The following is a 13,284-nucleotide window of genomic DNA, read 5'->3' as shown; positions in this document are numbered from 1 at the left end:
ATTAAATGGGTTATACTGTCTATTTTTACTTTAAAAAAAAAAAAAATAGAAAGTAAAGACATTACAGCAAAATAATGTAATGTAAATATTATTTTAGCCTAGTTATTCTTTCTTTTTCATTTGTGTGTTGTTGTATTATATATAATTTTTTCCTCAGGACTTCCAACTAGCAGGTAATGTTCCCACAATATTGGTCATTGTCCTCTACAAGTTCAAAAATGTTTTGAAGTTTTGATTTAATGCTTAAAGAACGTTTTACAGATAATTACCTTTTCAAATCATGCCTTACAAGGTCAAAGGTCAACTATGACACAACGTTTTAATTTGGAGGATGGCACAAATCAATGCTGCATGATAATAAAAGAAGAACGTTCTCAAGCTAACATTCATTACAGGTTTTAAAGAAGTTAAAGAAGGCATCAAATCATTTTTTTTTTAAATCTATTTTGTAATGTGATATATCAAAAAGGTGGAACATTATGAATTGCAATATTTGGAGAACATTTGGGAGTTGCTGTTCAGGTACAACATTACAGAATGTTCCTCTGAAAACATTTCCATAATGTTTTACGATGTTGCATGATGGCAAAGAAATGCATTGCAGCATTCAGAAAACTGTTTTTTAGGAATGTTCGTTCAAAACAGTTTGGCAATGTTATACCAAACATTTTTACAATGGCTGTAGTTATTACACCTTTAAGAAGAACATACTGAGAACTAAAATAAAACCTCCCACCAAAAACATTGCTATAACTTTAAAGAACGTTCTCATAAATGTTATCTGAACAAATATATTCTGGCTGGATAGTAACACAGCTAAAACAGTCTTGCTCTAAAAATGTTTTGAGAAAGTTCTTCTTAAAGGTGGCATAAAGTTTTCTCAAGGCATTCTAAAAATGTTCTTTGTGCTTTGTTGTATCATGTGGAAATGTTTTATGGAAGGATGTTCTATAATATGTTACCACAACAACATATTGCATGTAAAATGTACTACCTTTGTCAACATGTAAAAATACAGGAAGGTTTTACAAAAAATAAATAAATTCTGTCCTCTGAGACCTCAGTAACGTCTTGAAAATATTTTCTGCATGTAGATTTGAGAACATCTTCCAGACATCCTCTAAATATTCAATTCAAAATCTCTGTATTAGTTAACTTTTGACCTCATGTTTTCTTTAAAACATTGTAGGTAATGTTAGCTAATGTCATGAGCACATTCCCTGCTTGTGGGGTTGATGCTTCTGATATGATATCTCAGCTTCATACCTAATTTTCCTATTATCATGAGGTCAGAGGAGTTAGAGTTTCATCATCTGCAAGCTCCAATAGCCTGCCGAAAGATTTGCACTGCATTTTGGTCTTTTCTTAAATGATAGCAGTGGGTCAAATGGCTGCTCTCCTTACTTCATTTAAACTAATGGGCTACAACAGTGAAAAGATGACCTAACCTCACGCTGTCTTTTTCCTGCAGCGGCTCCTGGGCCACTTCCATCACAGACTCAGAGGATCAATCACACTCTCAGCTCATCATTATACTTATGCAGTGGACCCTCATCCAGAAGTAAATACTTAATGACGCTCTTTGTCTGGCATTTCGACCGAAGCCCTGCCTCTCAATAAGCTGGTTAGAGAGCGGTCTGAGCACTGAATCATTCCAATTTAGGGATGTGGCACTTTTAATCTTCCAATATCGTTTTTGCCTCTGGAGACTTTCTTGGGTGAACTTGTGCAACTGTTATTAATCTTCAGTGCACAGGCAATTTCTCTAAAAGCCCCTATTTGTTTTTTATGGCTCCATTGAGAGAGGAGCGTATAGTAGCAGAGAGGGAGACTGTAAACAAGGTATGCAGGGAAGGCAAGTTATGTCCCTGTCAGCATTCAATGCTGGTCTCTCCTTCTTTCTCCCTCCACTTCCCCTCAGAGGATTAAAAAGAGGAAGAGGGGAGTTTTCAGAAAGCAAACTGAGCAAACTGGAGCGTCAGCATGAATTCAGCTGGACTGAGAAATGATTGTTCAAGCAGCGCTGCACTATCTCACTCCAGTGAGTGTGTGGAGGGGAGTGGAGCTGCTCTTTATGAATTGTAGAAACAGACCTTGCAAGAATGATGTGTGAAATATGAAAAAAAAAAATTGTTAGCTGAGGCCGAGATATGCACGTGAGCGTGCGTCGGGCTCTCAGTCTGGATCGCTAATATTTCAGCTTCTTACGCACTTTTCAAGGACACATGTGTGCTGTCCACATTGATTGACACGGTAAAGGTTCATTTGCATTTTCTGCCCCTAATGATGTATTCTGGATAACCAGGTGGTTCGGCATGTAGCAAAATAATGAGAGAGAAATAACAGCAACGCAAAACCAATGCAATACACCACGCTTTGATGACAATGTTTGTATTTTTTTCGCCGTCTACACTGTGTCGTCATCGTCACGGTGCCCGTGGTTTGATCTCCAGCTCATTTGTTGGGCCACCTTCAGGCTCGGTAGCCATTGTCCACTGTGTGAGAAAACAGCAATTATGATATCATTAGAGAAGAAACTGGTACCTACAAAGCAGAAGGACCCAGAGGGGGCCAGTAGAAGAATCTCAGTAGGAAAAGCAGAGCAGAGACTTTGCTGCAGAGTCAGTCGCCCCCCAATTACCATGAAACAAGACAAACAGCCATTAGAGTAGGCCATTAGGCGGTAGGGAGAGCGGCCAGGGGCTTGTTGGGTTTGTCAGGTTGTGAAAGTCACACCAAGCGTACAAGGTATGTGACTGTGATAAATGCCATCTGCTGCAAAAGTGGATCGGGATCGTTGTCTGTGCCATTTGCTACCGTGTTACACTTTTTTATGACTGTGAAACCAGACAGGAAAAATGCAACCTAAGATATATCAATATCCTATAGTAACACTACAGATGATTTGTATTAAACATTAAAGCCTCAGAAACCCATGAAGTTCAATGCAACTGCTCTATCGTAACAGCACTCTTAAGTCCAATGGACAATTTAGTTTTCCCACCAGGAATATTACTGAAATATTGCAGTGAATACACGTCACAAGGATCATGTTGCTGGAGATTTTCATTTTAAAGCAATAGACAGTGTATTTATTCACATATGATCAAATGCAAAGCTGGACAATTATCAGAATAGATACAGTACTCTTGAATCCTCATGAATTAGTTTGATCTGACATTAAAATGAAGAAAATTATTAATTAAATTATTAAGCCCTGCATGCTCTTAATAGTTATTTTTACTCTTGCATGACTGATGCCCTTTGCAGGAATGTCTGAGCATGTGCAGACTGTGCTAAACATCCTCCTGACTTTTTCTACACAACTGATGTCTTGGATGCGGTACACCACTGCCATTTTTATCAGTGCAAGGACTCTGGTGATAAATAATTCTCAGCATGGCAGCACCCTGCTTCAAACTGAGCCAGAATCTGCCAGAATAAGAATCATGAGATAAATCTGACGGACCACAAATCTAATAAACAGTTCAGGAAAGTAGAAGAGCACATTATCTGTATTTTTTTTTAGAGTTTTTCTCACAATTTTTCTTGAGAGTTTCGCCTCTTCAGCCTTCTAAAACTGCAAGAAATCAGTGCGAAAACATTTTTAATGTCACTGAAGGGCATATTCAACTTTTGAAAAATGGTTTTGAGTGAGCCCAGAAGATTGGAAACAAGTCCACCATAGGATAGCAATAGTTCAGTGGATGCAGTATAATTATAGCATTAAAAATCCTTCTTTCGCATTCTCTCAATGCGACAGCGCGGCGCTGATGTAACTTCTTTGGCAGAAAAGTGGCACAATGGCCATAATAGCCCCAATTTGAAGCCAGGTGTCTCTGTTTGGAGTTTGCATGTAGTGCCAAGTGTGCGAGTGAGCTACCTGCATAGCCGCTGTGTTTGCTTGCGTTGAGCCCACTGCATGCTGGAACGGACTCTGGCCCATGACCCGAGCTAGAAAAAGAGATAAAATGAAATATGATTGACTGAATAAATAAGCTGTATCAATGTTTTTTTTTTTTTATCACCAAACAGTACCCTGTGGAGTTTTTGACCGCTGATGACGATGTACGGAAATGTTTTTGATATTTTAATGTCTTTTCTAAACCTCAGGAAATTAAGAAGCTAATTAATGCATGAACACATTTGCTAGGTGATGGTGGAGAAAAGTTAAACACACGAGTACAGCCACTTTTGTTTACAGTGAAAAGCTTTCAAGTGTCTTTGGGGAATCTAAACTCAACTTGGACCGTCTCCATATAATACACTGCACTGCTTTGGGAGACTGTGAGAAAAGCAAATTTGACTTTTATTACCTCCCATGCTTACCAATGATTCATTTTTCTTTAATTTAGCATTTACAATAATAGCGGCAAATGCACCTCCAGTGATGTAATTATCAAATTGACTTTTGCGACCACAATGCCCAGATTAAAAAAAAAAATCTCACAGTACAATAAATCCTTTAATGGAGAATCCTTTGAGCATAAAGTTTGGAGAAGATGGAACTGAGATGGATTATCGGTGTAATGCCCCTTTAGTATGGATCTCTTGAAAGTGCTTCTCTGAAAGCTGTCATCAAACACTGTCATAAAACTGCAAATGTCAGAAATACCCCAAACACAGCACTGCTAGCTTTGTTTTTGTTACAAACAATAGCAGTTCGGGTATCCGGACTGTAGTCTGCTTTCCCCCAGAGCCCTGATAAATCCAAAGGCATAGATCTCTTCAATCGGCGGCGCAGTTGGTGAGAATACTTGATATGGGCACAGAGTTGCAAGGCCTCACTCACAAAGCCACAGTGTATTGATCTTCATGCATTATAGAAGCCACTTTGAGGCCAGCTGATATTGGAAGGCATAGCTTGCACCCCTGCAGAGCACACGCTCTAACATGCCCACTGGACCATAGTAGCAATAATCAGACACTGGCCCAGATGATAAACATATGGATCTTACATTTATTAATGTTTCACTAGTTCATAATTGTTTGCATGATTGTGTTTGTTGTAGATAATACGCATTTATGCGCCTGTAAGTTCACGAGGGGTGTATGTTTCTTTGAGCCTGACAGACTTAAATCTTAAATAGATTACAGTCCGTTGTGTCGCTGTGGCCTGTCGGACGCTCTCATTTTAAATCGTTAAAGTAAATCCACTGAATGCTGCACGTCTCACAGCATGACCTCACCGATGGCGCTTTCAGCAGCATCGGCAACACCTAACCCTCAAGAGAACAGAGCTTTGCTGTCACCCACAGGTCAATGTCACATGAACCTGAATGTGTGAACAGTGACACCAGTGATCCCACCGGGGCGCACAAAAGCCAGCCCTTTCTAGGCAGCACTCCACCGTGGATGCAGTGTTGGGGATAGAGAGGAGCAAAGACAGAGAGGGAAAAGTGACACTGAAGGGATAATGGTGTTTTAAAATTTGCAATGACTACTATTGAGAGGCCTTTTGAAAAGCCCATTTTTGTAAGTCAAAACTGCCAACTTAGAGTGAATAGGGGGCCAGGCGAAAAAAGCTCTTTTCAAATGTATCTTTTTTTTATCTGCTCTTGTGCTGCCGTGTGTCTTTGCTTGTCCAGCTGTGTTTGTGAGGACAGGTTTGAGTGTTAGACCACTGGAGTGAGAACATTTAAGCTGGTCGTCATATTTTCACACATCTTCATAGGTTTGATTAAGGGTTTTCTGACTAAGGAATTAGCTATAGGCTAAAGTTGGGTAAAGGTTGTGGTTAGGCCACATGCGCACCAATACATTTTTAAATGAAAATGACATATATCCAGACAAGTGTTTTAGCTCTGATTCAGAAATTAGCCTCAAAGCACATATTACATGACCATTTATGAAGCGGAAATGTCAGCACTGATGTAACCATGAAGCAAGGGGTTGGTTGCACCAACAGTGAAAAGTAGACCACAGTTTTCCTCAACTCACGAACAGCTGCTAGTGTCAACAAGACGGTAAATAATACCTGTAATTTGTTATCCATGTTGAATTAATTGCTCCAAGTCAAAGCTGATGTCACATGATGGAAGTGTGACAAATCAGGGGACAACAACTTTGACCAATCAGAAGTGAACGTGGATGTCTTTGTCACGGTTTCCAAAAGTTTCCATTTCTCCCTGTTGCAGGAGATTACAGTTGAGTTTGTAGCTACTGAAACCATATGTATATATATATATATATATATATATATATATATATATATATATATATATATATATATATATATATACATGTACACAAGACAAACACTCACACAGACACATACAGACACTATGTATGTATATAATTGCATATAGTAAAGTAATGATATCACATAATCAGAAGGCTGAAAGACATCTAAACTTGGGAAATGCACAAAAAGTTCATGTGTAACACTGTAAGGCATAGAGCCCTGCTGCTTAATGGGTGAACTGTCATAGAAAACTTTGATAAGATATTTTTTAAGCTCCTTGCATGTTGGAAGGTACAAGAAAGGCTGAACAGATATCTTCCAAGGCTTTGATGTAAACGTGACTTACAGAAAATCAGGATATTCAGAATGTAACCATCCAAAGATGACAAGAAGAAAGTCAGATGATGACTCATATGAAAGCTCACTTCATGCAGTCTGATAGGGGCTTCTATGACGCATGTTGGATTGTGTCAAGAATTATATTTCAAGTGATGTGCGTCGTGGCCTTATCAGTTGCTCACAAAATTGACTCGGTTTGTCGAGCACTCTGTGTGGTTTAGAATAAGTCTTACAATAAGTCAGACAAAGATCGCTGCTTTTTTTCATTGCAAAATGTGCTTCAGTGGATGTGGTCATCAGAAAATATATTTAGGGGTCCTAAACCACCCAAACATAAACCTAGCAGACATTGTGTGTTTCAATTTAAAATCTATTAGTGTGGATGTAACTTAAGTTGTGATGGTTAGAATGTGAATACATGTCAATACACTGACTGTCATGTGATTAAGTTTTTAAGCAGGGTTTTTTTTTTTAATTTTTATTATTATTACAACTAATTCATTTTGTTAAGGTTTATTTTGCTTTTCAATAAACATAGCTAATTGTGTCTTCTAAAAACTGCACACATGCAAGTAATTTGCATCAGCAAATACATCTTATGTAGCCTAATGCAATTTAAATGTAGATTCCTCAGAAACACATTTGGCAAGTCTAATTTGAGGTATATTAACATATCTTGGAGATGGAAATTGGATTGTGTTGTTGCTGAAAGTTTTTCTGTCTCTGTTGTCAGCCGACTGCTGCTGCGGAAAATCGAGTTGCAAAATAAGTCTGCTGTTAATCTGGTGGTTCGATCTTCTACTCTTCCTGTGAGGGTCTCGTAATGCAGACCAGAAATTCTTTTCTAGCCTGCATCTAAAGATGGAGATTTCAAAGACATTTGTGGTCGAAGAAGATCTGATGAGAACTAAAGTGTTCCACTAGGATCACTGGTCACAAACAGTTCCATTCATTATACTGAGTGACCAGTGAAACACAAAATAATCACTAGGAATTGAGAAAAAACATCAGATTTACCTTAGCAGATGATGACTTTAATGCGCCATTTTGTTTGTATCCAATTACCATTAAATCAAAAGAAAAAAAAACAAGAGAATGCCAATGTTGACAGCAAACATTTTGATAATAATCTAAAAACAAGAGTGTGGATGATACAACTTATCGCCCATAAATTACTCATCCACATTAGTGACAGTCTAAGCATAATACACAGTCTGAATATCTCCCTCTGTCTTATGTACATATTTTTTTAATCAGACAATTCAAATGCATTCCCTTCTTATTCATGCACACAATGACACACACAAACACAAACAGAACATCCCCGCGGCGACAAACTGTGTCTGGCGGAGCAAATGCAATTTGCTTTAATTTCAGAAAAAAACAGCATGCCTCTCATTCACCTGACTGATGTTTCTCCGCTCGATGTATAAAACATTCAGATGGAGAGAGACAAGCATTTATAAGGCCTATATATTTCAAAGCAGATTCCCCTAAGTAAAGATGATACTGGGGATCCTATCAAATGAGGACAGATGGAGGTAGTGAAAGAGGGGACAAGAGGAGTTTTTTCCCCCGCCAAGATCTAAAAAGTCATCTCTGCTCACATCACATCTGCCTCTCTATTCCGGGAGCAGGAGGCTTAAAGCCTGCCTCTCCGGTGTTCCTGACATCTTGGCTCTGTTAATTGCAACATTTGCAGCCGTATTGGTATTCAGGTTAGGCCCTGGGAACAGATGGTGTTTAACTTTAAATATTATTAACACTCCCCAAGACTCAAGAACCTGGGTGGGGGTTATGAGGACAAGCAGACACACAGGTGAAATTACTGCAATTTCCATAACAGGCATCATAGGAGGAAATACAAATTGGGATGATTTTTCAGTTGTCGCCCGTGTATGGGTGTTTTTTTCTTCCTTTGCCACAATGTACAAAGAACACTGTAAGATGCAGCCTTTGTGTATTTGTGCTACCTGCGCATCATTATTCATATCATATATTTGTGTTCTCTGTGTGCTGTATCAGTATTTCCAAAGATGATTTTTTTATGATTTGACTCTGTAATTACACTGTATACTTTTTTTTATTATGTTAGTCTTTTATTTTGTACCTCTTCAATATGCGTACTTGACTAAAAGAGCTCAACAAAAATTCCAATATGCCTTCAGAAATGGCAAAGTCTTTAAATTGATTTTGAAACTGGAATTTATACACAATTGCAACCACAAGTCAAAAATGACCCCTACTTATTACATAAATTCAATTAATGCCACTTTTACTGACATATATCAGAGCTAATAGCTAGCATTACCAGTTAATATATCAGTAATATAAAATACTTATGACTGATACAAATATTATGTGCTATTAATCATCAATATTTTGAATTACAATTTTTAAAAGGATTTTATATGCATACAGTGTCTGGCGTGGAGCCCCCTACAACCAGCACCGCTCCCAGCAGATTGCACATGCAGACGTATTTTACTGTGGTGCATCATCCCATTCAACCTTTGCATCACTGATATTTTGCACATTTAAAACCTGTGCAATATCAATTTTTTGACATATACAGGAATCTGTGCAGTATTTCTTATCTCAATATGGAAGAATGGAAGAATCTGTGCAATCCCACTGATATATGCAATATTGACATTTTCCACATCCAGAGGAATGTGCTGCCCTATCCCCTTTGCTGTTGTAACACTGCAAAGTTCCTCACTTTGGGATTAGTAGAGGCTTTTTTTTATTATTATCACATCTTATCTTATCTAAGTCTGGTATGTGTCCTTTTAGATTGTGTCATTTCAAAATGTCATAATAAATTAGCTCTTTGTTCTAATAATGCATCCCTTCATAGCCTGTAAAGGAACATGTCAAACATTTTACTGACCCTCTGAAAATCATAAGCACACTTTAACACTAGACTGATAATGGGAGCATGACATTTAAATAGGTCTTATGCAAGATTGAAAAATGACTCCAAAAAAGCCACAGTGCAAAATTACACCCAGCGTAGCCTCTTGGTGGACATGCATTCAGTCCATCTGAATCTGCTTTGAAACCCCTTTGAAATATATATGACAGACTATCTGACAGACTCTGTAAATGCACTTAACTGTTGGGTGGCAGGAGAGGTGTTGGAGAGGCGGGATGACATGGAATGACTGGAAGGCAGCACAGGGCAAAGGAGGAGTGAACAGTTAGAAAAGAGGAGGCTGAGGAAGAGAACAATAAAAGCAAGCTGTTACTTTTACACAGTGTAGGGCATCCTGGCTGTTTTTGATGACAGTCGCAGTGGGAATGGAGTGATGTTTTGGGGTGTGTGTGTGTGTGTGTGTGTGTGTGTGTGTGTGTGTGTGTGTGTGTGTGTGTGTGTGTGTGTGTGTGTGTGTGTGTGTGTGTGTATGCATGCAAGAGTAAGCAACTGTATTGCTCTGTTTAAGCGTGTTTGCGTCTGCTTTTGTGAGAATGAGATAGCTAAAGCTTCTGTTTGTGGTTTTTGTGTGTCAGAGGACATGGGGGTGAAAGGACCAGAGGTGGGGGGAAAAAATGCACTACCATGAGTGAAAGAGAACGATGATCTTGAGCATGCACTGACATGTCACATCGTATTTGTCACATTTGAAGGGACAGCACCCGGAGTCCCTGGCGCTCTGACCCTGCAGCTGGAGGAGGGTGCCGTCTTACTATAGCCACACAGCAGCCACCAGCTTTGGGATTGTGGAGCTGTGGATCGCTGACCTTCAGCAACCCCAACCCCAGCCTGTAAGCGTACAGAAACTGGCTTCTGCTCCTCCAACATACTGTATATTGAACATCGCAGCGAGACATGACGTCACAGGCGCATCTGAATGTGTTGCAGGTGCATGAAAATGGCAAAATATCACACCCCCGACTGAAATTAGCAACTGATTGCGTGCGGCGCTGTTTTAGCATTCCCCAACAAGCCCGCAGAGCACCCACCCACCGAACTGCTGCAGGTCTGGAACCGTAGGAGGTTATTAATCTATGAATAGAGGTGGTTGCAGTCTGGCTTCAGGTGAATCATCTGCTCTCCTTTTTTCACTTCTTAACAGGTGCAAGAGTAACTGCTTTAGGTACCCTGGAGACAGCGATTTCAAAGGGCAGACGAGATGAGCTCCAGGATGGGCGGGCTAATGGGAAAAGGCTCAACTTTACTGTAAAGTGCACGCTATCACAGTAAGACAATGACATTTTTGTGACACACTGGGACTTTCTTTGAGGCAGTCAAGTGAATATGCTCCATTTTTTGTTTGCTTCATCTTGTTTGAAAATAACTGTTTCATATGCAAATTGTCTGTATTCTTTACATTGTTTTCCAATGAAAATATGTTGTATAAACATTGTGTATGAGGCAAAACTTTGTTGCTAATTTACAGAAGTGAGAAGAAGAAGGATGCTTTGTTTCATTACTCCACTCACAGATTTTGATTTGACTTGCAATGTTGGCATTTGATGTTAATTTACAGCAATCACAATGTGTAAAGTGTTGAGGGATTTGAAGTCCTTATGCAGAATGTTTAAAGAGGAAGGATGGCTATTAATGAAGTGCTGTGTGACTCAAATCCATACAGTCTATGCTCAAACCTGTGTCTTCTAAAGGCATCTCTATAGCTCTTGATTCATCATTCGATTAACAAGAAAGCAAAAGAGGAGAGCGGTAAAAGAAGATGGCTGGATTACAAACAATTCAACATTATAAAGTTGTTCAGATTCCTGACTATCCTGTTGTGAAGCATGAACAAACAAATTCCCAACCTCAGTACGTATGCCTAAACAGACTGGTCATTTTGGTGTGTTGCTGTTCTCGCATCTGGACCCCGACTCCCAACAAAGCAATTACACAAATCAGCCTCAGCAGTTTATTCTTGTGTGAGACCAACAGACGTGCCAGATTCCGCCGCGATTCTAATTGAGAGAAAGAAACATATTGCAGACTCTCACCTCTTAACAGTGCCTCCTACTCGAGGGTGTTTGCTGTTTGTTGCTCGCGTTATTTTGTCCTTCATGTCAAACGCTTACATCACTCCTTTAATTAATTACCTTTTTAGAAGCTAATCAGGGGTCAAATGCCGTTTGTGTTTTCTTTCGTGATGCATATGTGTTGCCATCGGAAAAAGCTTTAATTGGTAATAACCACTTATCTGCGCACCTCGCATGGGGACAATATGTGTGTCTAAAAGCTTTTCTAGTGTTAGAGTTATTTTTTCATAAAGGCAGTCATGCATGCAACTGCAATGACTGATTATCTGGCACATTTCCAGGACTATTATAAGGAATAAGAAGATAAGGAATCTACACTTGAGTTTAATGGATTTGGAGGTTGATGAAATGAACTCAACAAAAAACAGCAGTTCTGTGAAATTTAAAGCTGCTATTATGGATATTGTTATGTGAACAACTGATCAAATGACCGCAGTAAAAATGATGCAAGTGATGACAAAGATATTAACCAGTCAATATCAGTATTAATCAGACAGCTGGAGGGTAAAATGCAGTTGTGAACAAAAGTTTGCATAAATTTGCAGACCTCGTACATAATGGTAGTCTTAAGTTTTCAGTGGCTCCTATAACTTTTAATTTTCTATGACTGAATATTTGAAATGCATGCATCTGTCACAAAAACAATAATGAATTTTGATTCTTCCACAGATGTATCATATATTCTGGGAAAATGGAAAATCTGCTGAGTCAAGTGTATCAAATGGGTCCTATTTGAATTACCTCAGAGGAGTCAGCAGCTGTAGTCAATCGTAATCACTTGCAAGAAGTTATGAGGCCATGCTACTCAGAAAAATGGACTAACACGGCTTTCTACATCACCAAAACTAATAATTAAAGTAACTGTATGTACATTTTTGACTTAGTTGAGTTTGTCATTTATCAAAAAAACATTATTAAATCTATGAAAGAACCAAATAGTGTGATTTTTTTTTGTCTGTTTTGGTTTTCTGTGGCAAAGAAACACGTGTTTCAAAGATTCAATTCTAGAAAATCAATAGTTAAAGGAGTCATTGAAAACCCAACACTACCATGATATACATGGTCTTTACAACTTTTGTTCACTACCGTAAGTGAAGTAATAAATAGTGTGCAAATAACTTTAGCTTGTCATCACTGTCTAGTTTGAGCATTTACAGAGGAAATACAGAGGTGTTTCAATAAATGTACACAAACAGGACTAAATCATTATCTCATTTTTGATATGTCTCTGGATTTAAAGGCATGCACACTGATCTTACAGTATATCTGCCATTTATCCTGCCAAGGATTCCATCACTGCAACTAGAATTCCCTGTAGAATGATTGACTTGTAACAGTAGCCATGACTCCTAATGTGTCCCTCTATTCAGGACTTGGCTGAATAATTTATGCATGAGTAAAATGATCAGTTGTAAAGCTTTTAGAATCAAGTGCAGTTTCCATTTTTGCAACAGCATCCTTCAGGGGTCATGGCCTGTGCCTTGTTGTACAATACCGGCTTGAAAGACTGAACCGTAGATGAAAACAGAACAGCAGGGAGACTTGAATGCACAGAGACAAATGACAAAAAAGAGACAGTCGAGGGGAGAGACAGATTCAGAATAAAAAAGGAGGGATAAGAGACAAAAGAGAGTGACAGAACAGTGGGAGGTATGTGCTGTTTGTCAGCGCAAGGAGAGCAAAATGTCAGTTTTTGTGCTGCATCAGTGAGTGATGGCTGCCATTATCCCACCCAATGGGTATAAGCAGGCAAT

This window comes from Amphiprion ocellaris, chromosome 20, assembly GCF_022539595.1.
Source record: "Amphiprion ocellaris isolate individual 3 ecotype Okinawa chromosome 20, ASM2253959v1, whole genome shotgun sequence".
Classification (NCBI taxonomy): Eukaryota; Metazoa; Chordata; class Actinopteri; family Pomacentridae; genus Amphiprion; species Amphiprion ocellaris.
Note: the sequence above shows the minus strand (reverse complement) of the source record.